A 27,382-nucleotide genomic window follows, 5' to 3' on the forward strand; every position below is an offset into this window, starting at 1 on the left:
CCATGGCATTGCGGGCTAGAAGCGCAGAACCTGGGCACCACCTGGGTGATTCCCCCTGATCCTCCGAGGGAGAATCTGCCCCAGGCCTCGTCCAGCTTCGATGGCTCCCCACAATTCCTGGGGTCCCTTGACTTAGAGATGCGTCACTCCCATCTGCACCCAGCCCATCTTTTCTCCGTGTTCTGTTTATGTCTCTTCTCTCTTATAAGGACACCCATCACACTGGATGAGGATCCACCCGGCTACCACAGGACTTCCCATGAACTTGTTGTTCTTGTCGGAAGGGGCCAAGGACGCATAGCATCTCTGTGCACAACAGAGCCCATCAATGGCCCATGTCAGAGCCCATGGAGGCGCCCCAGTGTTCATCCAGCTCACGGAGGGCCTTCCTCTCTCCCGCTGCCCCTCCACTTGACCAACCATGAGGCCCTTCTCCAGGGGCTGGTCTCTGACCACATGTCCAAAGTACCTGAGACAAAGTCTAGGAGTCTTCTGGCTGCACTTCCCTTGAGACAGATTCGTTTGTCCTTTCAGCTGCCCGTTTCCACACGAGGTCGCAGTCACAGGGACGGGGGGTTAGGGTTTCACCTTGCCTTTTGGAGGCTACAGAGTCCGTAGTCATAGGTGTGTATGTCCAGCTAAGGTTGGGGTCCTCAGCACCGCATACTCCCAGCAAGTCTTCAGAGGCCCAGGCCAATCATGTCTTCCTTCCTGCCTACCTCCCTTCTACATGCTCCATTGAGCATCCGCTTTGTACCTGACCCCGTACTTGGACTTCTCACCCATGCCAAAGCCCAGCAGCGCACGTCTCTGGGCCCTCTGGAATCTGAATCCCTTCCCCGTTTCTAGATGTTTCCCCACCCGGCGCCTTGGTTCCACTCCCCTGGGCCTAGCTCTTCCAGATCACCAGAGGAAACTTGGATGCTACTAACCAGCTCTTTACCAGCCCACGCATGATTAAGGGGACAGTGGTTCCCTTTCCATTAACCTTCCCAACAGAGTCTCCCAGCCACTGCTGGCAGGACCGCATCCGGATACGACCGTCCAGAAAGCAATATGCCAGCATTCCAAGCAATTATGAAAGTATGCACCATGAGCCAACACCCCCGCTCCCCGGCGTAAGTCCCAGGGCACCGCGTCTATGTGGGGTGCCAAAGATGTTTCTGAAAGCCCCGCTTGCAGCAGCTGCAAATTGGACACAACCTAGACGGTTATCCCACTAGAGGCACGGAGACGTAAAAAAGGATGGAGGCGCACAACAATAAGAAGCAGCTGCTCAGACGTCTGCAGGGCAACCTGGATGGACACCTGAAAAAGTTGTTTGAGTAGAGGTGGGGGGAACCCCTAAGCAATAGCTGACATACTATCAAGACACATGTACAAACAAATCTACAAACAAACACATGCATGAAAATCCAGAGTGCACATACCAGCTCAGCAGGGCTACATGTTTATTGCAGATGTGTGCATCCTCCAGGACTCATGCCCACCACCCCGGGGAGTGGGCAGAGGGGACAGGGAGAGGTCACATCCACACACACGAGGAAGCTTCCAGAAGCTTCATGGGGAAATGGAATGAAAAGATAAGGGCATTTCCCACCATCTCCTCAAGTCCCTCGTATTTCATACGAGGGAGACTCTTGCCTGGAGCATGAAGTATATTCAGAACTGAAAGACAAGCTTCATTCAGCCATCTCCCTCCACGTAAGGTGTAAATACGACCAAGTCTTGTAAACATTTGCCATCTTTGGGGAGATGGTATAGATGCACCTTTCCCTGCCGTTCCCACAAAGCACAGCTAAAAGCACTGGGCATCCCAGTGTCCAAGTCAAAGGGCAGAAGACAGCAGACCATAAGGACCAACGACTCGAGAAACAATCCAGTGGTGAATTCCCTGGGGTTTGCCCCCAGATTCGGAGCAGAAACAGCTAGTGACCTAGAAATGCCAGGTACAAACAAAAAAGAAAAGAAGTTCTCAACAGAAGGGAGCTCTCGCTAGTAAAAAACAAACAAACAAAACCAGGGAAGGTTTCCCTAAACAGCGAGGGAATGATATAAGAAGGACTCTTGGATCATCGGGAAGAATGAACAAACACAAGGTGCACAAACGTGTGCGTCAACGCGACGGCGTTTCTGTCTCCTCTTGGGTTTTCTAAATCGTGTGGAGCTGGCAGAGTGGGGTTAGAAAGCCGTGGCTCTGCCTGTTTGTTCAAGGGGTGTGTGAGACAAGGAGGATACAGGAACACTAAGGGAAGGAGGGTGCCACAGCTCCCTGAAACTGGCCAAGTGAAGACCCACCCACCCCAACAGGCTGTGGGAAGTCATGTCTAGGTAACGTCACACCTAAAAGAAACACTAAAAGAGTGATGTCAACATGTGCACGTAAAAGCACTAGAAACCTCACACCCCAACTGTAACTGTGAGTCCAGGTGGACTGCAGAACAAATCCAGAGACACTCACATGTGTGTAGGAGAGAGCTTTCTATCAGAGTAATTGAATATTGAGAACACATCCCAGCTCAGTCCAGATCAAGTCCATGAGTCTGATATTAGCCCGTATGTCCAATACCAGTCTATAATTTACTCATAAGATTCATGCAGCACATGCAGTGATGCTGAATGCAAAAGATCACAGGCTGTGGGGGAGGGGGAGTTTTGTGGATCCACTGGTGGTGGAAGCATCTCCAGGGCTCTGGTTGCCAGCGGCATGGCTCCATGTGGCCTGTCAACCAGAAGGTGAAGCAGAAAGAGAGAAAGACAGAGAGAGATTCTGCCTCTTTGATGAGAGAGAGGAGAAGAGAAGATTCTAGTGGCAGAATCAAGAGAGAGGAAGTTCCAATAGCCTCATGAGAAGGCCAGCCCCACAAGGAGGGCTCATCAGGCTGTGGCCTGATTGACAGGCTAGACTCCACCCCTTCATTCTTTATCAAGTTGACATGAAAGTGTGTAACTACCACAGTCCTTAAGGATTTCAAGCTGCTGCATAGGGTTCGTGAAGGGGTAACATTTCCAGACGTGAACGGCCTCATCTTTCTCCTGCAATGCTCTGGTGGGTTAGAACCACCAACCTTTGAGCCAGCGGCTCAGTGTTTAACTAACCCCTGTGCTACCAGGCAGATAAGCCGAAACAGAATTCTAAAAACCATTCAAGCATCCCATAGACAGATGGCAAAGAGGGAAAAAAGTGAAGAGCGAATCAACAAAACCCAAGAAGACTTAATGCCTAACACATCACCAATTGCATTAAGTGTAAGTGGTATGAATACATTACAGTCACCGGCAAAGTGAACTTGTAAACACAACTGAGCATGATGCTGTGCACAAGAAACTCGCCGCCGGCATAATGAGATAATGACAGCAAACGGATGGAGAAGAATATCGTATGTAAATGCCCATCAAGAGAAAGCAGGAGTGGCTAGATTAATATTAAAAACTCAAGCTCAAGGCCATCCAGTTGATTTCAACTCGTAGCAACATGTCACCAGGAGAGACCAGCGCCTGGAGGACATGGCGCTTGGTAAAGCGGAAGGACAGAGAACAAAGGGGAAGCCCATCGACAAGATGGACAGACACAGTGGCTGCAACCATGGGTCCAAGCTGAACAGCAAGTTTGAGGATGGCCGAGGCCGAGCAGTGTCTTGTGTGGCTGTTCATGAAGTCACGCTGAGGCAGAGTCAACTCGATGCCCCCAACAGCAACGGTGACGTAGTAATGTGACTTTGGTGCCAAACAAAAAGCTCAGAAACGAGGGAGAAACACTAACTAATGTAAAAGACCAAATCCATCTAAAAGACAAGGCAATCCAAAGCAGGTATTCACCAGACCACAGAGCTGCAAAATACATGAAGCAAAAGCTGATAGAACTGAAATAGACAAGCCCCCCCCCCAAAAAAAGGAAACTTCACTACCCCATTATCAGCACCTAGACAGAAAATCAGCGAAGATATTGAACTCAACAGCACAACCAACTTATGGGTTCAGATCAGCATTTATCAGCCAACAACAGCAAAATGCACATTCTTTGCAAGTGCCCACATGAATCTAGATCACGAAGATCATACCTCTGGCCATAGACCAAGTCATACCAGATTTACAAGAACTGAAATTTAAAAACAAAAACAGAACTTAAAAAAATCATTTCATTGGGGGCTCATACAACTCTTATCACAATCCATACATACATCAATTGTGTAAAGCACATTTGTGCATTCATTGCCCTCATCATTCTCAAAACATCTGCTCTCCACCCAAGCCCCTGGCATCAGCTCCTCATTTTCCCCCTCCCTCCCGACTCTCCCTTCTCTCGTGAACCCTTGATAATTTACAAATCATTATTTTGTCATATCTTGCACTGCCCGACGTCTTCCTTCACCCACTTTTCTGTTGTCGGTCCCCCAGTGAGGAGGTCACATGTAGATCCTTGTAATCAGTTCCCCCTTTCCGCCCCACCCTCTCTCTACCCTCCCGGTATCACCATTGACACCCCTGGTCCTGAAGGGATCATCTGCCCTCGATCCCCTCTGTTTCCAGTTCCTATCTGTACCAGTGTACATCCTCTGGTCTAGCCAGATTTGTAAGGTAGAATTGACATCATGATAGTGGGGGGCAGGGGGGAGAAGCACTTAGGAACTAGAGGGAAGTTGTATGTTTCATCGGTGCTACATTGCACCCTGACTGGCTCATCTCCTCCCCTAGACCCCTCTTCAAGGGGATGTCCAGTAGCCTACAAATGGGCTTTGGGTCTCCGCTCCGCACTACCCCCCTTATTCACAATGATATGATTTATTGTTCTGATGATGCCTGATCCCTGATCCCCTCGACACCTCGTGATCGCACAGGCTGGTGTGCTTCTTCCACGTGGGCTTTGTTGCTTCTGAGCTAGATGGCTGCTTGTTCACCTTCAAGTCACAAAAACAGAATTGAAATCATACAGTGTGCACTCAAATCACAACGGAATTAAACTAGAAAACAAACAAAAATCGAGAGCTTGTCCAACCCTTTGGAAACGAGCCAACACAATCCCACATAACCCACATGCCAAAGAGGAACCACCAAGGGAAATCTTAAAAACACAGTTAACAGAATGAAAAACAAAACACGGCACATGAAAATTTATGAGACCCAGATCAGGGAGGGACGGGAAATGTATGGCAATAAATGCACACTTAAACAAAAGTAAAAGTCCTTCATCTCAAGAGCCTTGAAAAGAACCCGAGAGTCAACCTAAATCAAAGAGGAGGAACGAGATAATAAAAGAGTAGAAATCAGTGGAACGACAGACGAGCATAATAGATAAAATCCACAGAGCTGAGGTGCGTCATAGAAAAGACGGACAAACTCGGCAAGTATTTAACAAGCCTGGCAGAGAAAGCAGAGAAGACGAGGCACCATGATTAAGAAGGAAGCAGGCTGTCACCAGTGGCCCTGCAGACATGAAAACAACATCGAAGGGATGCTCAGGACAATGCTACACACGGATGTTTGCCAAGTTCAATGACACGAGCCGATGACTAGAGAAACCCAAAGGATCGTGACTCATCAACGCCTTTTGAATGGGCCTATAACGAAGGCAACGGAATTTGTCATTTAAAAACTCCCAAAGAAGACATTTTCAAGGCTAGATGGTTTCGCCAGGGAATTCTACCAAACTTTTTTTTCTTTTTCCCTACCAAACATTTAAGAAGAATTAACGCCGAGTTTGCACACATCCCAGATCATTTGATGGAGCTGGTACTATGCTTGCTGCCAAACCAGACAAAGAGCGTGGGGATGAAGAAGGCTCAGAGCAGCACCTTCATGAATACAGAGCCCCAAACCCCTCGACAAAATAGTAGCCATCAGAATTCAGTAGTATTTTGGAAAGAGTTATACACTATAACCGAGTGTCGTTTGTTCCAAGGATGTCTGCAATATGGTTTGGTGTTGGAAAAGCCAGGGAAGGGGGTTTGGGAGGAAATAAGGAAGGGGGAGTGGGGAGCGAATCAGCCATGGGGGCAGGGAATGCTCTAGGATGGCTGTGGTGGCGACTGGACCATTCTGGCGTGTGTTTGAACGATTGAACTATTCGATTCTATGCCATGTAAATTGTGTGCCAATAAACCTGTTGAGAAAATAAGAAAATAAAATTCTTTTTTTTGTTGTTTAACTAAAAGTTCATTTTATTTTCACGTGTCACAATACAAACAGAAATTGTTTTGTTCTCCTTTTTGTCCACTACTCCACTCCAAAACTATTCTCCTTTTGAGAGAAAGGGGGAGCGGGTCTTGCATGTTGTGCTGTTAGGAAACATCCAGAGTGGCAGCACCAGCTCTCCGGGAGAAGGGGAACGAGTAAGAAAATTGATACAAGGAGGCTGTGCGCTGCCTGTATCTGTCTGGCCGAGTCATTCCTGGCCGAGTGCGCACCATCACAGGATGGGCTGGGGGCCGCATCAGTGGGGGCCCAGGCATCATTGGCATGTGGCCCCCATGGGTGGCCTCAGTCCAGGAGCAGGTCCCTCTGGCATCATCCCAGGAGGAGGAGGGCCCATCATTGGCATCATGGGGACCCCCCCATGTGGGGAGCCGGCATCATCCCAGGGCGAGGAGGACCTGGGAGACTGGGGGGAGGCGGGATCATGGCCCCTGCTGGAGGAGGAGCAGAGAATGGAGAAGGAGGTATCTTTCCTTGTTGAAATGCAGCCGTTGTTTTGTCGATCAGGCTCTGAGCCTGCTCTTCCATCCATTTCCCATAGTGGTCTTTCACATTCTCTGTGTGTTTCCGCCATGTGTCTTTCTCACAGATGGTGAGTCATGGGTGAGGTATGGATCGCAGTCGTCACAATAAAACTTAGGAATGTCGCTCGACCGACCGTTTGCTACTCCCGAAAATAAAATTCTTTTTAAAAAGCCATCAAGGCAAACGGCCATATCAATACGCTAAAGACAAAAGCCAACATGGCTCCATCCATTGACGTAGTCAAAGCATTTAAAATCGATGGAGAAGCATTTGACAAAACCTAGCATTCATTTATGAGTAAAAAAAAAAGAACTCTTGAAAAAACAATAAGAAAGGTAGAGAGGAATTTCCTCGACTGGATAAAGAGGCTCTACAAAAAAAAAACTTATAGCTAACACAATATGCTCTATGATTCAAGACTGAGTGCTTTTGCTCAAGACCAGGGACAGGAAAAGGATACCCGCTTGCACACACTCATCAGTGCTGGAAGTTCTAACCGTCCAGCAAGGCAGGGAAAGGAAATGCAAGGCATTCCACGCAGAAAGGAAGACATAAAATTGCCCCTACTCACAGATGCCTGGATCGTCAATGCAGGGAAATCCCAAGGAATCTACAAAACAGCTCCTAGAACCAACAAGTATGTCGAGCAAGGTCAAGGAATGCAAGATAAGAACACAAGAATCTGCGCTCCCGGAGACTACAACAGACACGCGGGCAGTAAAACGGGGAGTACAATTCCGGTGACAATCCTGTGACAGGAACCACAACAACAACAAATGGAATGCTTTGGTCGAAACCTAGCAAAACATGTTTTATCGGATCCGTGCGCTGAAAATTACAAAACACTGCTGAGAGAAAGCAAAAAAGGCAAATAAATGAAGACTCTACTGTGTTCATGATCAGAAGACCCGTCACAGAAATGACGTCAATTCTCAGTGGCTATCAAAGCTTAACCAGATTTCTTTCTTTTTTTTTTGCATTGTCCTCACAATTGTTCTTCTATTTTTTAAATCGTTTTATTAGGGGCTCGTGCAACTCTTATCACAAGGCATACACACATCCATTGTGTCAGGCACATTTGTACATTCGTTGCCCTCATCGTTGCTTAACCTGGTTTCTAGCAAACCCCCAGCAGGAGGTTTTGTAGTTATAGGTAAGATTCTTTCTAAAACTTGCATGGAAAAGCAAAGGAACTAGAATCATTGAAAACAATTTTGAAGAATAAAGCAGGGAGAATAAAACCAGTCTATGCCATCTCAGGGCTAAGTATATGCTACAGTAACCGAGGAGTGAGGGAGGGAGCGACCCAGAGACGGATGGAACCAAAGAGAGAAACCCGGCACAGACTCACACAGTCCAGGACTGGGACTTCCGGTCTCCAGAGGGATGAGAAAACAAGTGTGTTTTTTCGTGGTTGTGGTGATGACTGCATAATTGTTTTTCATATGTTTAAATCACCGAATTACACGGTACGTGAAGCATAGGTCCATCAAATACGTTAAAAGACTAAAACGGGCCAATTCATAGAGACTTCAACAACCACAGGCGAATATCTGTAAATGACATTCAAGAACATTCCAAAGTTCATGATGACATCGATGGAAATTTGCAATCCTTCTTAAAGCACCAGGCACTCCGGGACACAGTGGGGAGGCACCACGATTATGTGACGACTTCTTACGGTGACAAAGGAATAAAGACCATCTTTTGAAGAGCTAGTCTCCTTTGTCCATGACAATACAGTTGTCAGTGGCCCCTGTTTTTACTCCGCAAAGCACTCCCACGGGAAGACCTTTCTGGAGGTGCTCCTGGATAATATACGGCTATATTTCCTGTCAAGCCCACAACAGTCCCAAAGTATGGGATAGCCAGATCCAGATTCTTATGATTAGGAAAACTAAAGAACAAAACCCATAGTCATTGGATTGATCCTGAGGCCTGGGGACTCTATAGAGCAGGGTAGAACTGCCCCCTTGAGTTCCCGAGACTAATTCTTTATGGGAGCAAAATGCCTCGTCTTGCTCCTCTGAGCTGGTTGGTGGGTTTGAACTGCTGACTTTGTGTTTAGCAGCCCAGTCGGCCCCCAGGGGCCTTATGCTCAAAAGCCTGCACACTTGCTTCCCCCATGCACTCGTTGAGGTCAACGTCATGACCATGCCTGTGTCAGGCTCGGTCTTTTTCACTGTGTCCACGGCCATTTGGATGGTGGTGCTTGCCAAACCGTTGTCAACTTTTCTTCACCACTCAGAGATTTGCATTGCCACCTGCGGCCACCACCGCGCCGTAGAGCCAGTGGCTCAGGCTGAAGGAGACGGAATGACACTCAGACACACTCATCTTCTTGGGGCTCTGGGAAGGCAGCATGGCAATCTTTGCTCTTTAGATTCCTTTTTTTTTAAAGGGAAAAATCTGGAGCGAGAGCTAGGCAAAGGGTTCTCACACTGGACACCCAAATCATACTCTGTGAAAGGAAAGATGGATAAATTAGACTTCATCAAAATGTACAACACTTGCTCTGCAGAAAGCCTGTAAAGAGGATGAACCGCCAACAATAGACCGGTGAGGGTGGTGGGAGAAGGGGAGGGGAAGGGTTGTAAATCCTCTAGCCAATGTGAGAGTTTGGGTTTCATGTCAACTTGGCCAGTCAGGATTCTCAGTGGCTTGTCGGATGAAGCATAGTAATTCCCCAGGATGTGATCTAACATAATGTGTCGACTCCATTATGGAATCTGCTGTGAGTAACCAAGCAGTTGTAAGATTAGAGGGGAGTACAACCCCCTTACTCAGGCCACAGGCCTGATTCAGTTGAAAGTAGGGTTGCTCGGGCTGTGGCCTGCTTCCTATGTAAGTAGACTCTGTGGAAAAGCTTGTCAGCTTAGCTGGGTTTGGATCCTGCATCTGGCTCTTTGGACTTGAGTCAATGGTCTGCCATATTACCTGCCCATCCCGGGAGCCATCGTAAGCCTGCCAGATGACCTGCTGATCTTAGATTCATCCCTATCCAAGAGCCTGCGGGCACTTGGATTTGACTGTTGCTAAAACTGTGTGAGTCACTTTTTTCATATAAGTTTGGGGGGGGTGCAGTGGGGGGGTGGTAACTGGTTTTGCTTCTCTAGAGAATGAAGCTTAACACATTCAACAAAAGAATAGTAGTTAGAATATATAAAGCACTCGACAGTGAAACAACAAAACAAAGAAATGAATTAGAAAATGGGCAAAAGGCATAGATATTCCATCAAAGAACATATACGAATGACAATAAACACATAAAAAGATGCCCAATATCTTAGCCATTACCAAACCAAACTCACTGCCCTCAAGCCAATTCTGACTCATCACAACTCTATACGACACGGCAGAGCTGCCCCTGTGGGTTTCCAAGATTGTAAGTCTTCACGGGAGTAGAGAGCCTCATCTTTCTTTCCTGGAGCATCTAGTGGTTTCAAACTGCTGACCTTGCAATGGTTAGCATCTGAAGTAGAACCACTACATCACCAGGGCTCCCCTCTTAGGGCTCCTTCTTAGTCACTGGGGAAATCATCTAAAAACCACAACGGGGCATCACTACACGTCAAATGGCTGAAACTAGAAGTAGCAACAACACCAAATGCTGGAGAGGGTGTGGAAACACTGGATTGTTCATGCTTTACTAGTGGGACTATAAAATGGTACAGTCGTTTTGGGAAACAGTTTGGCAGTTTCTTTCTTTCTTTCTTTTTTTCAAAAATCAAGCACATAACTACCATACAGCCCAGCATTTGCACTTCTGGGCATTTATCCCAGAGAAGTGGAAACGTATGTTCGCACAAAACCCAGTACATGAATGTTTATAGCAACTTTATTCATAATAGCCCAAAGCTGGAGACACCCCATATGTACTTCAATGAATGAACGGTTAAACAAACGACGGTACATCCATACCATCAAATACTACTCAGCATTTTAAATGAACATGCTACTGACACACCCAGCCACTCACAATGAGAGCACCCATTCCCCAAAATTTGCATCTTGTATGACTCCATTTAAAAAAATCATTTTATTGGGGCTCTTACAGTTCTTATCACAATCCATCCATCCATCCATGGTCTCAAGCACGTTTGTACATAGGTCGCCATCATCCTTTTCAAAACATTTTCTTTCTGCTTGAGCCCTTGATATCAGCTCATTTCCCCACTCTCTCACCCTCCCTCTCTCATGAGCCCCTGATAATTTATCAATTTCTTTCATGTCTTACACTGACCGCTGTCTCCTTTCACCCACTTTTCTGTTGTCCGTCCCCCTGGGAAGGGGTGATATGTAGATCCTTGTGATTGGTTCCCTTTTGTATGATTCCATTTGCATGTTGTTGTTGTTGTGTGCTGTAGAGTCAGAACAACCGAACAAAAGACTGTCCCGCCCTGCACTGATCTCACAAGTGTTCCTATGTCTGAGTGCAAGGGCACAGCCTCTGTGTCCGTACGTCCCCTCTAGGAGCTTCCTCGTTGGGCTGACCCTTTGCTTGCCCACAGGGATGCCCTTCTCCAGGGACCAGTCCCTCTCGATAAGAAGTCCAAAGTGTATCAGATGAAGTCTCCCCATCTTCCCATCCAAGGAACATTCTTGCTGTACTTCTTCCAAGACAGATTTGTTCGTCCTTCTGGCTCTCCGTGATATATTTATATAACGTGCTTGAAATGACAGGATTACAGAAGTGGAGAGCAGATGAGTGGTTGCCATGGGTAAAGGAGGGGGATGGAGCTGGAGCCAAAAGAAGGAACAAATCCGTCTTGGAAGCAACGTGATCAGAAGCAAGGAGGACAAGACTTCGGCCTGCTTACTTCAGACCCATGATCAGGAAAGATCATTGCTGGGAAAGGACCTCAGGTTTGTGAAGGGAGAGGGTGACGTGAGTGAGAAGCAGTGAAACTCTCGGGCCGGTGGATGGGCACAATCCTCTCAGCAATGGGCTGGACCCTATCCATGCCCGAGAAGCTGGCAGAGGACCAGGCAACGTTTCCTTCTGTGACACAGAGGCGGTGATCCACAAAGCTACCGTGGATCAGACAGCAATGAACAGCAGCAGCAGCAGGGATTACACGGGTGACACAAGCCATTCTTGTGGCAAACAAACTCTGGTACATCCATGCAATGGAATATCATGCATCCTCAATAAAAGAAACTGATGATGATGATGAAGAAGAAGAGTCCGTCAAACGCCTGAAGCCATGGACACAGAGAACATGAAAGGTAGCAAAGCGAGTCCGTCAGGTGAAGGTAAATATCTTATGACGCCATCATTCTAAAGAAGAACATCCTTTTCACACCAAAGGAGAAGACTTTAAAAACTATTAGCAGGCCCTGGGGGGTGGGGGTGGGGGCGGGGAGGGAGAGGCAGGAAACTACGGAGAGAGGGAGGGTGGAAACAAGGGAAGCACCACATATGGGGCGGGCAGGTGCATTCAGGGGGTGCTGTCACTGATTTGATTTGAGGAGATGGGCTGGGAAACTACATAGAATTCGGTTTTCTTTGCGACTATCACACCTCCACAAACAAATATAAATACAGACAACCAGAGATATTTTACAAATAAAAACAAAGTTAAACTTTTTAAGGAGAGAGAGAAGGGGACGGCCTTAAAGCCCCTCCAGCCCCCTTTCCCATCAGACGCAAACAGAGGAGGCAAGGTACAACAGCCACGGACAAGGGGTCCTTCTGCGGCCCCCACGTCTGCTTCAAACAAACAAAAGGAGATGTCCTTGGGGCGATGAGGGAAGTTCTGACCCCTGACTGTGTTCGGTTGGGCTATTGTATGACAGGATCATTTTGTGTTGCTTCTTAAGACCGTGCATGAACTGACGGTTGGTGTCTAAATTTCTGTAACTGATTTAAAAACATTTCATTACCTTTAATTTGCTGGCTCTCTCTTCCTCTCCATCTAGGCTCCTACTGGGATGAAAACCTGGATGGACGCCTAGCTTCCTGAAAACGGAGTTTCCCTCAGGACATTCTAGCTAGGGCCAGGAAGCCAGGACGCAGTGACAGCCGCCATCAACTTCCAAGAACTGGAGTCCAGAGGCTCACAGCAAGCAGGAGTCCTTTCAAATGTCGAAGGAGGGAGACTGTTGGTTCGGGAAATACAGCCTGGACGTCGTCCAAGCACATGTGAGGGACTCTGGGTGTGCGGACTGTAGTCTAGCATTTGAACATTGGATTCTTCAACCCGGTGGCGCTGTAAAAACTCGAATGTTTGGTCTGCCACCCGGACTGTCTAAAGAACCCCTATGGTTCCTGGTGGTTTCAAGTTCAAGAAGTCCTGACCCTGCCAGGCACTCAGGAGACTCAATCAGTTCCCTTCCCTTGGTGGTCTTGGGCTCTCCATCTGCAACATGGGTGGTTGTGAACGGAAAGGCCCCTTCCAATACTAGGATCCCATGATCTCCCCCTGCTGGACCTCAGCTCCTTACAGAGTCAGGAGTGCATTTCCCCCCAACTCATGCCAACAGATGCACCTCATTGATCTTCAAGCGCCATGTGAAGAATTGGTTTGTGCATCCAACGCAACACATCGTTAAGGAATAATGGCCAATCTGTGAGACAACTGCTTATGTGGGCGAACGTGACGGACACGCTGAGCGAAATTCGTCAGTCACAAAGAGACAAGATGGTATGAAATCAAGGATAGAGTTTCGCTCCGTAAGAAACATCCTTGATGGCTCCCAGGGATGGGTGGTAAAGGGGGAGTGGGGAAGTCCCAGGCTAGAAGGGAGACAAGCGATCCCTTGGGGGAGGAGGAAGGCACTAGACAACAAGAGGGCGAGTGTCGGCAGCAATGGCAGAGGCAGGGGAAGACACTAGGAGGCTGCTCGTACGAGTTAAAAGCAACAGAGGCAAATCCCGTTATAGACGCAATCTTGCGATGGAGGGGCCCTACAAGGGGATGCTTGGATAGTTACGCAGGCTGAACAGGTGCGGAAAGAAGAGTGGGCGTATGCCCTGATTAGACAGGGAGGATGGGTTTAAGCGGCAGGATCATTGGGTACTTTGTGGCAAACATGTTCACAGATGTGGTGGGGCAGGCAGGAGGCAGGCTTCGGAGACTTCCTAGGCACCATCAAACGCGATGGGGGAGTAGTGAAGGGGCCTGGGGCATCATGACCGTGGTCTTCCAGACACCAGAGTCAACGGGCACAGCGTCGTTCACAAAGACGATGCTCTCCTGCCTTCATCCGTGTGAGGGAGGACAGAAGATGCCACGCCTCACGTCAGACGCACGTCACGTCGGTTCTCCCAGTGACGCCCTTGCTTCCAGCATGTGTGGAGGTCTTGTGCGCAGATTCTCCCAAGGTGCCACGTCATGTAGCTTCTTGGTGACTGCTTCCATGGGCAGTGCTGATATAACGGAAACACCCCCCAAGAGATGGCTTTAATAAACAAAAATGTATGTCCTCGCTGTTTAGAGCAGCGGTTCTCAACCTGTGGGTTGTGACCCCTTTGGGTGGGGGGCGGGTGTCAAACGACCCTTTCACAGGGTTTGCCCAATTCATCACAGTAGCAAAATGGCAATGATAAAGTAGCAACAAAAATAATGTTGCGGTTGGGGTCCCCACCACATGAGGAACTACCTATGAAAGGGTTGTGGCCTGAGGAAGGTTGAGAACCCCTGGTTTAGCGGTTAGAAGGCTGAATTTAGGGTGCTATCGCTCTAGGCCCTAGGACTAGGCGAAGGCCTGCTCTCTTCTATCTCCCCTTCTCTTTTCCTCTCTCTCTCTCTCTCTCTCTCTCTCTCTCTCTCGCTCTCGCTCTCGCTCTCGCTCTCTCGCTCTCGCTCTCACTCTCTCGCTCTCTGTTTTGGAACATCCTAGTCTCTCCTGAGCTTGTACACTTGGGTGATCTTTCTGTGACTTGCCATTTGCCTTCCTTAAACCCCGCTTGTTTAATCTCATTTGTATGAAAAGAGATAGACTAAGATACACCCTGCACTAACCCTGTCCACCGACATCACAAAGACAACCCCCATTCCTGAATGGGATAGTAACGGGGCAGAGGCGTTAGCACTGACAAGACATGATTGGAGGGTGCACAATTAGACCCACACCATTCTCCGCCCCCAAGCGCGTGTCTTTGTCACCTGTAAAATGCATTCGCCCCATCACCTCATCGCCAACGTCTTAACTCCAAATCCACAGTCCCATCCTCTGAATCATCTAAATCAATACAAAGGAGCCATTAGGCATATGCCATCCTGGGGCAAAGTGAGCGTGTGAAATCTAGACACTGGGAGTTACCTGTTTCCAAAATAACAGTAGTGGAGCTGGCACAAGTCAAGGCAGCGCTTCGGAAAAGATCGCCCATGGCAACGTTTTTAATTGCTGATGATCCCGCACAGCTGTGGTCCATGGAAACGGCAGCATCCAATAGATCCTGCTCCCGGGCCCCTCAAGCGGCGCCAGGGCACTTGCCATCCCTGCCATACCTCGGTACTGCTCTGGCCACAGGGAGACATTTCCATTACCAATGGGAGGAATTGTGGGGAATGGCGGCCTAACTGGCACCCAAACTGGAAAAACAAAACAAGCTCACTGCCATCGAGCGGATGCTGACTCACAGCAACCCCATAGGACAGGCCAGAACTGCACTTGTGAGTTTCCAAGACTGGAACTCTTTGACAGGAGTAGAAAGCCTCATCTTTCTCCCAAAGAGCAGTGGTGGAGCCGACCTTGTGGATCGAAACCCAACTGGTAACCACGACGTCTCTAGAGCATCCGGGAAGTGTCAAACCCAGCAGGACCATTTACATTGGCACTCGAGCGTTGAAAAGAATCCTCGGCTCCCACTATCATGATCCCAATTCTACCTTACATAACCGGCTGGACCGGGAGATGTACACTGGCACGGATAGGAACTGGAAATACAGGGAATCCAGGACAGATGAAACCCTCAGGAACAGTGGTGAGAGTGGAGATATCGGGAGGGTGGAGGGAGGGTGAGGGAGAAAGGGGGAACAGATGCCAAGGTCTACATGTAACCTCCTTCCTGGAGGACGGACAGTGGAGAACTGGGTGAGGAAGACGCAGGATGGTGTAAGATATGATAAAATAATAATTATTTATAAATTATCAAGGGGGAGGGGGGATAGAGGGAGGGGAAAATGAGGAGCTGATACCAAGGGCTCAAGTGGAAAGCCGATGTTTTGAGAATGATGATGGCAACATATGTACGAATGTGCTGGACACAAATGATGTATGTACGGATTGTAAAAATTGTTGTATGAGCCCCTAATAAAATGATTTTTTTTTAAATCCTCTGTTCTCTGAGGCCATCCAGGCAATGTCCCTGGCCCCACACTCTGGGTGCTGGCCACACTCTCTGGACTCTGGGTGAAGGCTTCTCAGCCCTGGGATTCGGCTCCACCTTTCAGGCCCACAGAAGCAGCCAGTGGGTTCCGTCAGTTTTAGGTGGCCCTGGAGTCCGATTCCATCCCTACTCCCCGGGCCCTGGCAGGCTCTGTGCTGCTGCCCTCGGCTTGGGTGGTGGTCTCGCCCCTGCTGTTGTTGGCAGGCGCTGTGACGCTCTTACTCATCTCACCTCGTGAACAACAGAAGGAAACACTGCCTGGTCCTGCCCCGAACTCACAATTATTCTTCTACGTGAGCCCAGTGCTGCAGTCCACCTCCTTGAGGTCTTCCTCTTTTCACCGCCCCTTTACTTGACCAGAGGAGCTCTGGCCGGGCCGTTGGGCTGCTAACCATGAGGTGAGCAGTTCAAAACCACCAGCTGCTCCAAGGCAGAAAGACGAGGCTTTCTGCTGTCTCAGAAGAGTTGCTGTCTCAGAAACCCACAGGGGCAGTTCTGCCCTGTCCTATAGGGTCCCCGTGAGTCAGAATCAGAATTGACTCAATGGAGTGCCTTTGGTTTACTTTACAAAGAATGATGTTCCTTTCCAGGGACTGGTATCTCCTGATAACATGTCCAAAATACATGCGAGTGAAGTCTCGCCATCCTTGCCTCTAAGAAGCATTCTACTGAACTTCTTCCACGATACATCTGTTGGTTCGTTTGGCAGTCTGCGGTACTTTCGATCCTCTTTAGCAGCACCACAACTCCAAAGCAGTGATTCTTCTTCTTCTTCGATCTCCCTTATTCACTGCCCAACGCTTATGCACACAGGTGATTGACATGTGACATTGACATGGCTGGGCTCAGATACACCTTAGTCCTCCAACGAATGGCCTTGCTTTTCAACACACGAAAGGGCTCTTGTGCAGCAGGTTACCCAACGCAAATGTATGGTTTGATCTCTCGGCTGCTGCGTCTGTGAGCAATGATTGTGGAGCCAAGCAAGACAAAATCCTTGCCAGCTTCCATCTTTTCTCCATTTATGTTGCCTACTGGTCCAGTTGTGAAGATTTTGATTTTCTGGACCTGGGCTGAAATCCATACCGAAAGTGGACTTCCTTGATTTCATCAGCAAGTGCTTCAAGTCCTGCTCGCTTTCAGCAAGCAGTGTTGTGTCATCGGCATGGCATGAGTTATTAATAAGCTTCAGCTTTGGGTGGTGGCCCCACCCCGTGGCACACCTTCATGGCAGCCCCACACTTTAAGATGGCATGAAGATCTGGCTCTCTGGAATCTAGAAGACCATGGTCCCACCCTCTGGGAACCAGGAGACCACGCCCGCCCTTTGAAGGTGTGAAGGCCCCGCTTTCCATGTGTCTTCCAACTGTCCTGATTTCCAAGCTGCTCTGGAAATGACCCGTGTTGTTCCTTGAAGATAACTCGTCTAGTTTCTTTGATCTGCTTCCTGCCTAGAATTCCAAGAGGCAGACAGTCTTCTTTCCTTTTGTTCTTTGTCGGCCTCCTTTGGGCTAAGCTGATGAGTTTTGTTTTGTTTTCCTGTGGTAGTTGGTTGGATTTAAATTGCTTAATTGCTGTGACAAAGGACTGAGATGAGGGACCCAATGATAATCCTGGAACTCTGAGCTCGAAAGGAAAGGAGAGAAGAGGCTGAACAAAGGTGGTGAGACAGAAGACAGGTGGGTGCACGGTTGGCCAGCCTGATGGCCTGGCCATCTTGAGCATTAGCAAGCAGAATCTGGTTGAGACTGTGGCCTGACCCATGGTGGTTGATGATGAGGAAGGTGGGCTCCTCCCCTGTCCCCACACCCTCCTGATGACCAAAAGCATGATCAGCCTCTACCCTCACCCATCCAGCTGCTGGAGGCACCCCCTGGCCCACTGCAGCCCCTTGGGGATCTGGGGGGCCAGGCACATCACCTCTGAGTCTAAGGGTTCCTGAACTCTCCCTCACCAGACCAGCAGAACACGCAGTGCCAGGACCCTGGCCACCCTGGGTGGGCAAGGGGTCCTTGCATGACCAGTCACCCTGTCCCCTCTGGACCTGAAAGTTCCATCTGAGGTGGCAAAAGGCTGCTTCCAGATGAGACAACATTGAGGCTGGCAGGAACTTCGCCCAGGACGGAGTGTGCTGAACCCTGGCCCCTCAGCCTCACCCCACCCTGTAAGCTCCTTGACTGGCGGATGGTGAGTCTATGCCCCAGCCCCTCGAGTTTGCTTCCATCCTTTTCAAAGTCTTTCTCCTGCTGTTTTCCCTTATTCTTTCTTTTATTCTGTTTCTCTTTTCTTATTTCCCTTCCTTCTTTTAGCTTTTCCCTTTATTTTTCTTTACTATTCTCCTTTCTTTTTCACATTGACTAGTTTTGCTTATTGTATCTCTTCTTAGTTTTCCTCTTCCCTTTCTTTTCCCCACTTTACCTATTAGATTCTTTTTCTTGCTTTCGTTTGCCGACTTTCTCCTGTTTGTTTGGTTTTTTTTCTTTATTACAGTCATCTTTGCTGTTGCTTCTGTTTGCTTGTCTTGCTTTGTTGTTTGTTGGGTTTGGCCCATCGATGGGAGATGGGACCAAGCTCATGGCCCAGCCACAATCGCGCCTCCTACAGCCTCACTGATCTTACCGCGCGCCCACACTTACAGCCCCTGCCCACTCCTGTACCATCTGATCACTGATAGACGGCAGCCCACGCCAGCCAGAACAAAGCCAAACAAAACTGACCGACAGCAAGTCAATGCTGACCCATAGCAATCCTATAGAGTTCCCAAGGCTGTAAATCTTGAGCAAATGGGCTCGTCTTTCCCCCCACAGAGAGGCCACTGCATTTATGGATAGCGGCTCAACCTGAATCATAGTGCTACCAGGACTCTTTGACACCAGCCAGACCCATCCTCAACTGTGCTCCCCAAACAGAACACAGAACAGAGAGCACACGCACACTCGTTACCACACCATTAGGAGACAAGTGGTAAGTGCCCAAGGACACAATAGCAAACCATCATTGATTACCATCATCGATTATTGATAGATAATAATTGTACCGCTATTAATGCACATACAGCAATACCACAATGTCTCAAAGACAAAAATAATTCCAGTCACAAGAAGAAATAAGAGAGAGTGGCTCACACATGTAATGAAAATAGAGAGCCTAACAACATCTGTGTGGAACAAACAGCATTGGACCTCACTGATAAGGGAATCAAAAAATTACATTTAGGTGCAATGGATGGAGAGGAAACACAGAAAGAAATTAGAAGAAATCAGGAAAACACTACAAGAATAAGCTGACGAAATAAAGGAAAAATTAGAAGCCATACAAAACCTAGAAGACCAATACTAAGATTTCAGAAATAAATAATACAGTGAAAAGGGCAAAGGAGTGGAGTGGAACCAATGGAAGGCTGAACTAGAGAGCGTGGAGATAAATCCCTGAATATTAATCTCCTAGAGGAACTATCAGAAAGAACAGAGTGAATAAAGCCTAACAATTATGTGGGTTGGCATCGAGAAAAATACCTTACATGTGATAGAAATTCTAGAATAGAAAAAAGGGGAAAGGACAGAGAATACTGTCTGTTGTAAGAAGACTTCCCTGACGTCATGAAAGAGGAGAAGATATACATTGAAGAAACTGCATGAATTCCAAGTAGCGTAGACTCCGAAAGAAAACCAGCATAATATATCACCATCAAACTCTCCTAAACCAAAAACAAGGAGAGACTCCTGATAGTATTTCAGGAAAAACAAAAAGTTACCTACAACAGAGAATCATTGAGACTGAACTCAAGTTCTCAGTATAAAACATGCAGACAAGAAGGCAATGGGATGCTGAGAATGATGACGGCAACACATGTACAGATGTGCTTGACACCATGAATGGATGGATGGATGGATTGTGATAAGAGTTGTACGAGCCCCCAATACAATGATTTTTAATTTAAAAAGAGAGAGAGAGAGAAGGCAATAGGATGACATATATAAAAATTGGAAAGAAAAAGTTGTCAGTCAAGAATCATATACCCAGCAAAACTATCTCTTAAATATAACCATGAACTGAGGACATTTCCAGATAAACAGAAGTGAAAGGAATTTGTAAAAGTCAGGCCAATCTCACAAGAAACATTAACAGGGGTTCTTTGGACAGAGAACCAGCGAGGGCAGACAACAATCTGAGGTTAACATACTTGCAACACCACAGGACTCCACCACACGGAAGTATCCAAGTAAAATAAATCTACAAGACAGAATAGGAAACCAGAGATATTCATTTGCACCTTAGACAATTTTTAAAAGGAGAGAGAGGGAATAGGGTAGTTACAGACCTTCCGAATGGAAAGGAAATCACGTAGATTTCATAAAGTTGGGTGAAGGGGAAGGTCAGATACGATGAGAGAAGTTGACAGCAAATGACCGAGACAGGAGAAGACATTGGGGAGGAAGGCAAGAAATAAAGTCAGCGGCGGTAAACCCTGTTATGTTCACAATCCTGCAATAACATGGATCTACAAGTAGGTATGTGGATCCACATGCAGACTGAACATGTGTGGGAGGAAGCCTGGGGCGGTACTCAGAAATATGTGTCGGCAAGGGATATTTGGTACATGGATGTTTGTCTTTGCTGCAACTATATCCGTGAACGTGATACAACACACAGGGAGCAGAATCATTCCAACGTCTTTAATATAACCACATATCTTGAAGGAATGAGTCACTGGGCCTGAGTGCTTGGGACCACAGTCTGGTGGGGTGGGGGTGCCAAGGTCAATTGGCATAATTTAATCCACAAAGTCGGCATCCTACTTTCATGAGTAACGATAAAGACTCAACCAGATGAAGACATGTGGAAACAATTAGTCCATGAGACTAATGGACCTCACGTACATCAGTCCCGTGACCCTAAGACCAGAGGTAGATGGTGCCCAGCTACCACCCCCAGTGTCTCTGAAAGGGAACAGGTTAGAAGGCCTTACACAGAGTGGGAGGAAGATGCAGAGCAAAACTCAAAGTCATGAAAGAGACTGAGCTCACTAGTCAGAGATGATGGAACATGGAGGGATGGCCATCCCTCCGTCTGAAACTGAACATCGTGTGCTCCCTTGTCAGTCAAACAGTCGACAGGTCTATACAGGGAATAATTACACAGTTGAGGGGCATGCAGTATTTACCTGAGGCAGTGGTTCTCAACCGTCCTAATCCCGTGACCCGTTCATACAGTTCCTCATATGGTGGCGACCCCCAACCATAACATTATTTTCATTGCTACTTCATCACTGTCATTTTTTTAACAAAAAATAGCAACTTGATTTATTGGCTAAAAACCGTGGTAAAAGGGACATGCCATTTCTGTACTCTTCCCCGACTCAAAACTTCCCTCTGGTGCGATGAGTCCTCTGGAAAGTTCTCTCCTCACCTGTCTTGGAAACAAGCTCTGCAGCAGCAGCACCTGGGAAAGGAGGAAGCCAGAGGCACCTTCAGTCCTCCACCCCATTCCGTCCGAAACGTCTCTGTCTCCTGCTGGAGGGAAGTAGGGAGGGAGTAAGGCGGTCAGAGGGCTGAGGCCTGACCATTAGAGTCCAATGTCCCAAGTGACCCAGGGCAGCTCTCCTTGCCTCCCTTCCTTCCTCCGCTAATCGGTGCCACTGGCAGGCCTTGGGAGGGGCAGGAAAAGGAAGAGTTGGTTCTAGACGCAGATGTGGACTCCAAAGAACTTCCCCAGAGTTGATGACAAGCCCTGGGGGTGGCCCAGCCAGGCCTGGGGAGCTGCCACCTTCTCTCTCGGCCCAACCAAGTGGCGAAAAGGAATTCCTTAGGACATGTTATTCCCGGCTGCTCTTAAATTTCCACGTTGCTTTCTTTGTCGCTGTCATGGTCTCCATCGTAGAACCCATTGGCTGCCTCTGGCCTGCTGTAGTCCTCTGCACCAGCCTCATCCGCCCTGTCGTAGGTCAGGAGCTCCAAGGACACATCGAGAATCTGGACACTAGGTGCGTGGTTCAGCATCTTCAGGTTCTCAGAGATTGTCTGGCGGACCTGGTCCAAGTACTAGCGTGAATTCTGATTCTCAATGCAGGTGCTGACGTCAGGATGGAGCGTGAAGTCTGGGGCGACGTACTCAAAGGACTCGCTATAGGGCAGCGCCTCGCTAACGGCCTCTTCTACCAGCAGGGATGTCTCCTAAGTCCAGCAACGTGCAACGTTCGGACAGCATGGCCACCTCCACCTAGCACCAGTAGAGCGATATTGAAGCTCTGGACATATTCGACACATTGTCCATGTCCTCAGATACTGAGGTTGAAGCAGCCCAATCGATCGCAGCCCAGAGAGTCAGCTCCACGCTGGAGCACAGTGCAGGTGGGCTGGTAGAAGTCCACTGCTTGGTTGATAACTGGCTGGAAAAGGTGCTCGTAACTCTGGTCATCGATGCCGTCCTGCAGCGGCACATCGAGGCAATAGTAGCTCCCGCTGTCTGCCCCAACTTCATACATGTCACTTGTGCGGGGAAGAAGTAATTTCCATATTTGTGAAAGGACACTGTCATGACCGGTCTGTGAGGGAGAAGGCCTCCTGCACCCCGTCCCCATGGTGGATGTCAATATCGATGCAGAGCACCCGAGGGAGATACAGGGTCCCGATGACAGTCCCATTGGCTAGCAGACGCCCGAGGCCTCAAACTTCTTGGCATGGTGCGGACCACTGGCCCAATTAACGGCAACATCACAGATCTTATTGTCATTTTGCTATGGTTATGAATTGGGTGACCCCTGTGAAAGGGTCGTTCGACACCCCCAAAGGGGTCGCGACCCCCAAGTTGAGAACCGTTGGCCTAAGGCCAAAGTTCAAAAGGTTGTAAAAAGGAAAAAAAATGAACACCAGAAACATGGGATGGGAGACGGGGTGGGAGATAGGGTGGGAGCTGGGGTGGGAGATGGGGTGGGAGACGGGATGAGAGATGGGGTGGGAGACGGGGTAGGAGATGGGGTGGGAGATGGGGTGGGAGCTGGGGTAGGAGATGGGGTGGGAGATGGGGTGGGAGCTGGGGTGGGAACTGGGGTGGGAGACGGGGTGGGAGATGGGATGGGAGACGGGGTGGGAGAAGGGGAGGGAGACGGGATGGGAGATGGGGTGGGAGACGGGGTGGGAGCTGGGGTGGGAGCTGGGGTAGGAGATGGGATGGGAGCTGGGGTGGGTGATGTCACATGGAGGGAATCGCCATGGACTCGATGGCACAGATTGTGCATAAACCTTTGACTGCAGAGCGGACGATTGCTCTCTGCACACTCCCCGGATTCCCAGTAGGTCGTTTAAATCCGTCAGTCAGTGACACAGGACTGGATAGCCACACCCTAGGACAGACGGCCTTGGTTCATTAGCAGGACTCTCCAGATCTGCAAGTTCTCTTCTCACGTTGAAGTGGGGTTTTTTGCACCGTTAATATTTAATGCCATGTCTTTCCTCTATTGTTCCCTTTTTGTTTGAAACTAGCTCGTGCACCACAGACGTTAAGTTGGTTTCAATTTTGCTTTCTCTCCTTTCACAACCACTCGGACCAGTGTGGTGATCTGACAGGGAGGGCAACTGGGGGGCTTTACAAATGGGACCCTTCTCTTCTCTTCTCTCTCTCTCTCCTTTCCATATTTTAATTTGATTCATTTTTATTGCATTCCCCCTTTTATTTGTGGAGTATGACATACACCGAGAAAACATCCTGGAGGTAGTCCCACGGCCCATTTTGTTAAACCAATGACAACATCCCACTAAGCCCCCACCCCGTGTAAGTTGTTCTTTCTTTGTCTTCTTGACCTGCCCCCCAGCCTCCTTACTTCCCTGTCCCTTCCTTGCCTCCTCCCCCAGGCTCTGACCTCATTGTAATCTTGAAAATCTTGTCCTTTGATGTGGAAACCATGTTTATTGTTATTTCTTCCTTCCTAATAATGGGGCCACGAAATACTTATTTTTATGAGAGCGGCTAACTGCGCTGGGCGTCGGCGTGTCCTCCGATTTTTCCCAGGTCATGCGGTGTTTGACAGACCCATCATTCTTTGAGGAATGTGTAATATCCCATTGTGTGTCTGTACCAGAGTTTGTCGATCCATTCTTCTACGTATGGGGATTTTGAGCCTTTCCATCTCTTTGCTCTTGTAAAAATTGCTGCAATAAACACGGGTGTGCGCACATCTCTTCATGCCTTGTTCTGGGCACATGCCCAGTGGAGACATTGCAGGGTCATACGGTATTTGTATCTGCATTTGCTTAAGAAAGCTGCACGCTGTGTTCCCCGAGCTCTGGTGGGATGGTGGTTACACGGTGGGCTGCTAACTGCAACGTAAGCAGTTAGAAGCAACTAGTCCCTCTGGGGGAGAAAGATGGGACTTCCTGTTCCCACAAAGAGGGACAGTCTCAGAAACTCATGGGGGCAATTCTACCCTGTCCTATAGGGCCACTGTCAGTCGGCAGGGACTCCAGGGCAGTGACTTTGTTTGGTGTTTGTACACTGTTTTCCATAATGGTTGTACAATTCTGCAATCCCATCAGCAATGCATGAGCGTTCCGGTCTCTCCACATTCTCTCCAACACTTGTTAGTTTCTGCTTTGTGGATGCTGTTGTTGTTTTTAATGTTGGATAGCCACACCCTAGGACAGACAGCCTTGGTTCATTAGCAGTCAAAGGTTTAATTTGTATTGCCCTCATGGCTCATGAAGGTGAGCATTTCTCCATGATTGGTGGCCGACTGACTATATGTCATCTTTAGTAAGTTATCTATCCAAGCCTTGTGCCCATTTTTTGATTGGGTTATTTGTATTTTTCGTATTAAGGTGTTGTAGTTTACTATAGACTTTGAAAATTAGCCCTTTTTCTGATTGCCAAATATTTTCCCCTAATCTGTGGGCTCTCTTTTTACTCTTTGGATGAAGTCTTTTGATGCACATAAATGTATTTTTAGAAGGCCACACTCCTTTATTTTGTCTTCTGTAGTGTGGATGTTTTTCATTTTGTTTGGTAGTGTATTTATGCTTTGTCTAGACCCTTACCTTTGTCCCTATTTTTTCATTGAGGATCCTTATGGCTATAGGATTTGTACTTAGGTCTTTCATCCACCTTGAGTTCATTTCTGTACATGGTGTAAAGTCTGGGTCCTGTTTCATTCTTTTCCAAGTGAGTATCTAATTTTTCCAGCACCTTTTATTGAAAAAGGTATCTCTTCCCCACTTACTGTGCTGCAATCTTTTATCAAAGATCAGGTGTCTCTGGGTGCTGGGCTGTATTTCTGGATCCTCTGTTTCAATTCATTGGTCAATGGCTCTATCGTTATACCAGTACCAAACTAGTTTGATTACTGTGGCTGTATAATAATTTGGAAATCTGGGAGTAAAAGACCTCCTACTTTGTTTTTGATTTTTTTAAGTGTTTTTATTATCCTGGGTCTCTTTTCTTTCCAAAGAGCATTGGTGATTTGTTTTTCCATTTCTTTGAAGAATTGTGCTGAGATTTGGATCAGAATTCCATTGAATATACAGAGCATCAGCTCTTCCCCCCCTTTTTTTTTCTCGCTATAAGCAACAAGGAGGAACCGCACAGCCCCATTAAAAACTTGCTTAGACATCACATTAGTCATTTGCTCAAGTGTGTTACTTGCAAGTTCTACCCTCAATCCTATAATAACATTCAGATAAATTATTTGACACTACATAAGAAGCCCTACCCTTCCTCTGTTGCCCAGTCGCATGTCCATCTGTTCCTTTCAAGTCTCACCAGCAGCACACTGGACACCCACATCTCTGGCAGCATTCTGTAAATGAGGCCATCTGTATCCTTTAAGATGGTGGAGATAATCTCTGTGACTCTCCTCGCCTTAGTTTGAGCCCTCATCCGAATCAACTTAATTGATCACAGTTCTACCAACTGTCTCTTTAGGACAATCTAGGCTTTTGCTATCGGTCACCTTAAAACTCCTCCAGCCTCCGCCTATTACTCGATTCCAAAGCCACTTTCACATGGTACGCATTTGTCAGAGCAGTGGAAACCCCACTCCCGGCACCAAATTCTGTCTCAGTTACCTAGTACTGATCCACCAGAAATACTGCTGACAAACAGACACTCGTTTCTCATAGTTTAGGAGGCTAGGAGTCCAAATTTAGAGTCTTTGCTTTGAGAGAAGGTCCTCTCTCTTGGTTGGCTCTGGGGGTCTTCTCCTCTGAGTGACCTTAACGTAGCCCTGCATTTCTCTTCCCCATCTATGCTTCTTAGATTGCTTGTTTAATCTCTTCCCAAGATACACCCTAAACAAAGTCTGCCTCATAGCACCGTGTGCTAGTCCGGGTGGACTGGAGAAACAAATTCATAGCCACACATATGTGTATAAGGGAGAGTTTTATATACAAGAGCAACTGAACATTGAGAAAACATTCCAGCCCAGTCCAGATCAAGTCCATAAGCCCGATATTAGCCCATATCTCTGATATCAATCTATAAAGTCCTCTTCAGACTCACGAAATACATGCAATGATGCCGAAGGCAGATCACAGGCCAGTGGATAGAGGTGTATTCCCCCTCCAAGGAGGAAGTACCAGATTTCCCAGAATTCTCAGGAGAAGGCCAGGCCCACACAGCAGTCTCATTGGCTATCTCCAGATTGACAGCCTAGACTCCACCCCTACACTCTTAATCCTTAAATTGACACCAGATTAGGTGACTACCACACACGGCAAATACCACCTGGTCCCAATTGGATTATAGCCACAGGAATAGAGGCAGTTATTTACAACACATATTTTGGGGCAGACACAGTTCGATGCAGAGCACCAGCCCAACCGTTTGATGTCATCAACCAGTTAATCAATTAGTCATCCTTAAAGTCTCCCATTTGGCAATAAATCCACTACTCCTACACAACTATCCCAGCAGTCTTGGGGCTCCTTAGTACACAGGGTCAGCCCCTGATCCAAGGCAGACCCAGTACCAGACCTCACACATCTGTGGAGATGGATGCTCTGTCCAGTATCTAACCCAGTGACCCTTCAGTGGGGCCCAGGTACAGTGAGCTCTATATTAAAGAATATTTTAAAGACACAAAAATCCAGGCATGTTTTCCCCTTGTCCCAGCTCAGCCTCTTCCCTGGAATGTGCTCACATGCACAAGCACACATACATGCACATTTGCCCAAGTGCACACACATACAATCACAAGCGCACACATATATACACACACACACACACACAGACACTCTGGCTATGTCTGTTGACTCACAGGGTGGCCCTCAGGCCCATCTCTCTTCCCTGATTGTCAGGGCAGAGGGAAGGAATAAATTGAGGAGGCGACTCAGAACCACA

At 47.9% G+C, this 27,382-nt stretch overlaps 2 pseudogenes; both read right to left on the reverse strand.

Moving 5' to 3' along the window:
• Positions 1-6,278: 6,278 nt before the first annotated feature.
• LOC142450640 (U1 small nuclear ribonucleoprotein C-like) lies at positions 6,279-6,908 on the reverse strand (annotated as a pseudogene).
• Positions 6,909-21,885: 14,977 nt separating this feature from the next.
• LOC142450698 (histone deacetylase 3-like) lies at positions 21,886-22,735 on the reverse strand (annotated as a pseudogene).
• Between the last annotated feature and the right edge of the window lie 4,647 nt (positions 22,736-27,382).

Source organism: Tenrec ecaudatus, chromosome 6 (genome assembly GCF_050624435.1).
Source record: "Tenrec ecaudatus isolate mTenEca1 chromosome 6, mTenEca1.hap1, whole genome shotgun sequence".
Taxonomy (NCBI): domain Eukaryota; kingdom Metazoa; phylum Chordata; class Mammalia; order Afrosoricida; family Tenrecidae; genus Tenrec; species Tenrec ecaudatus.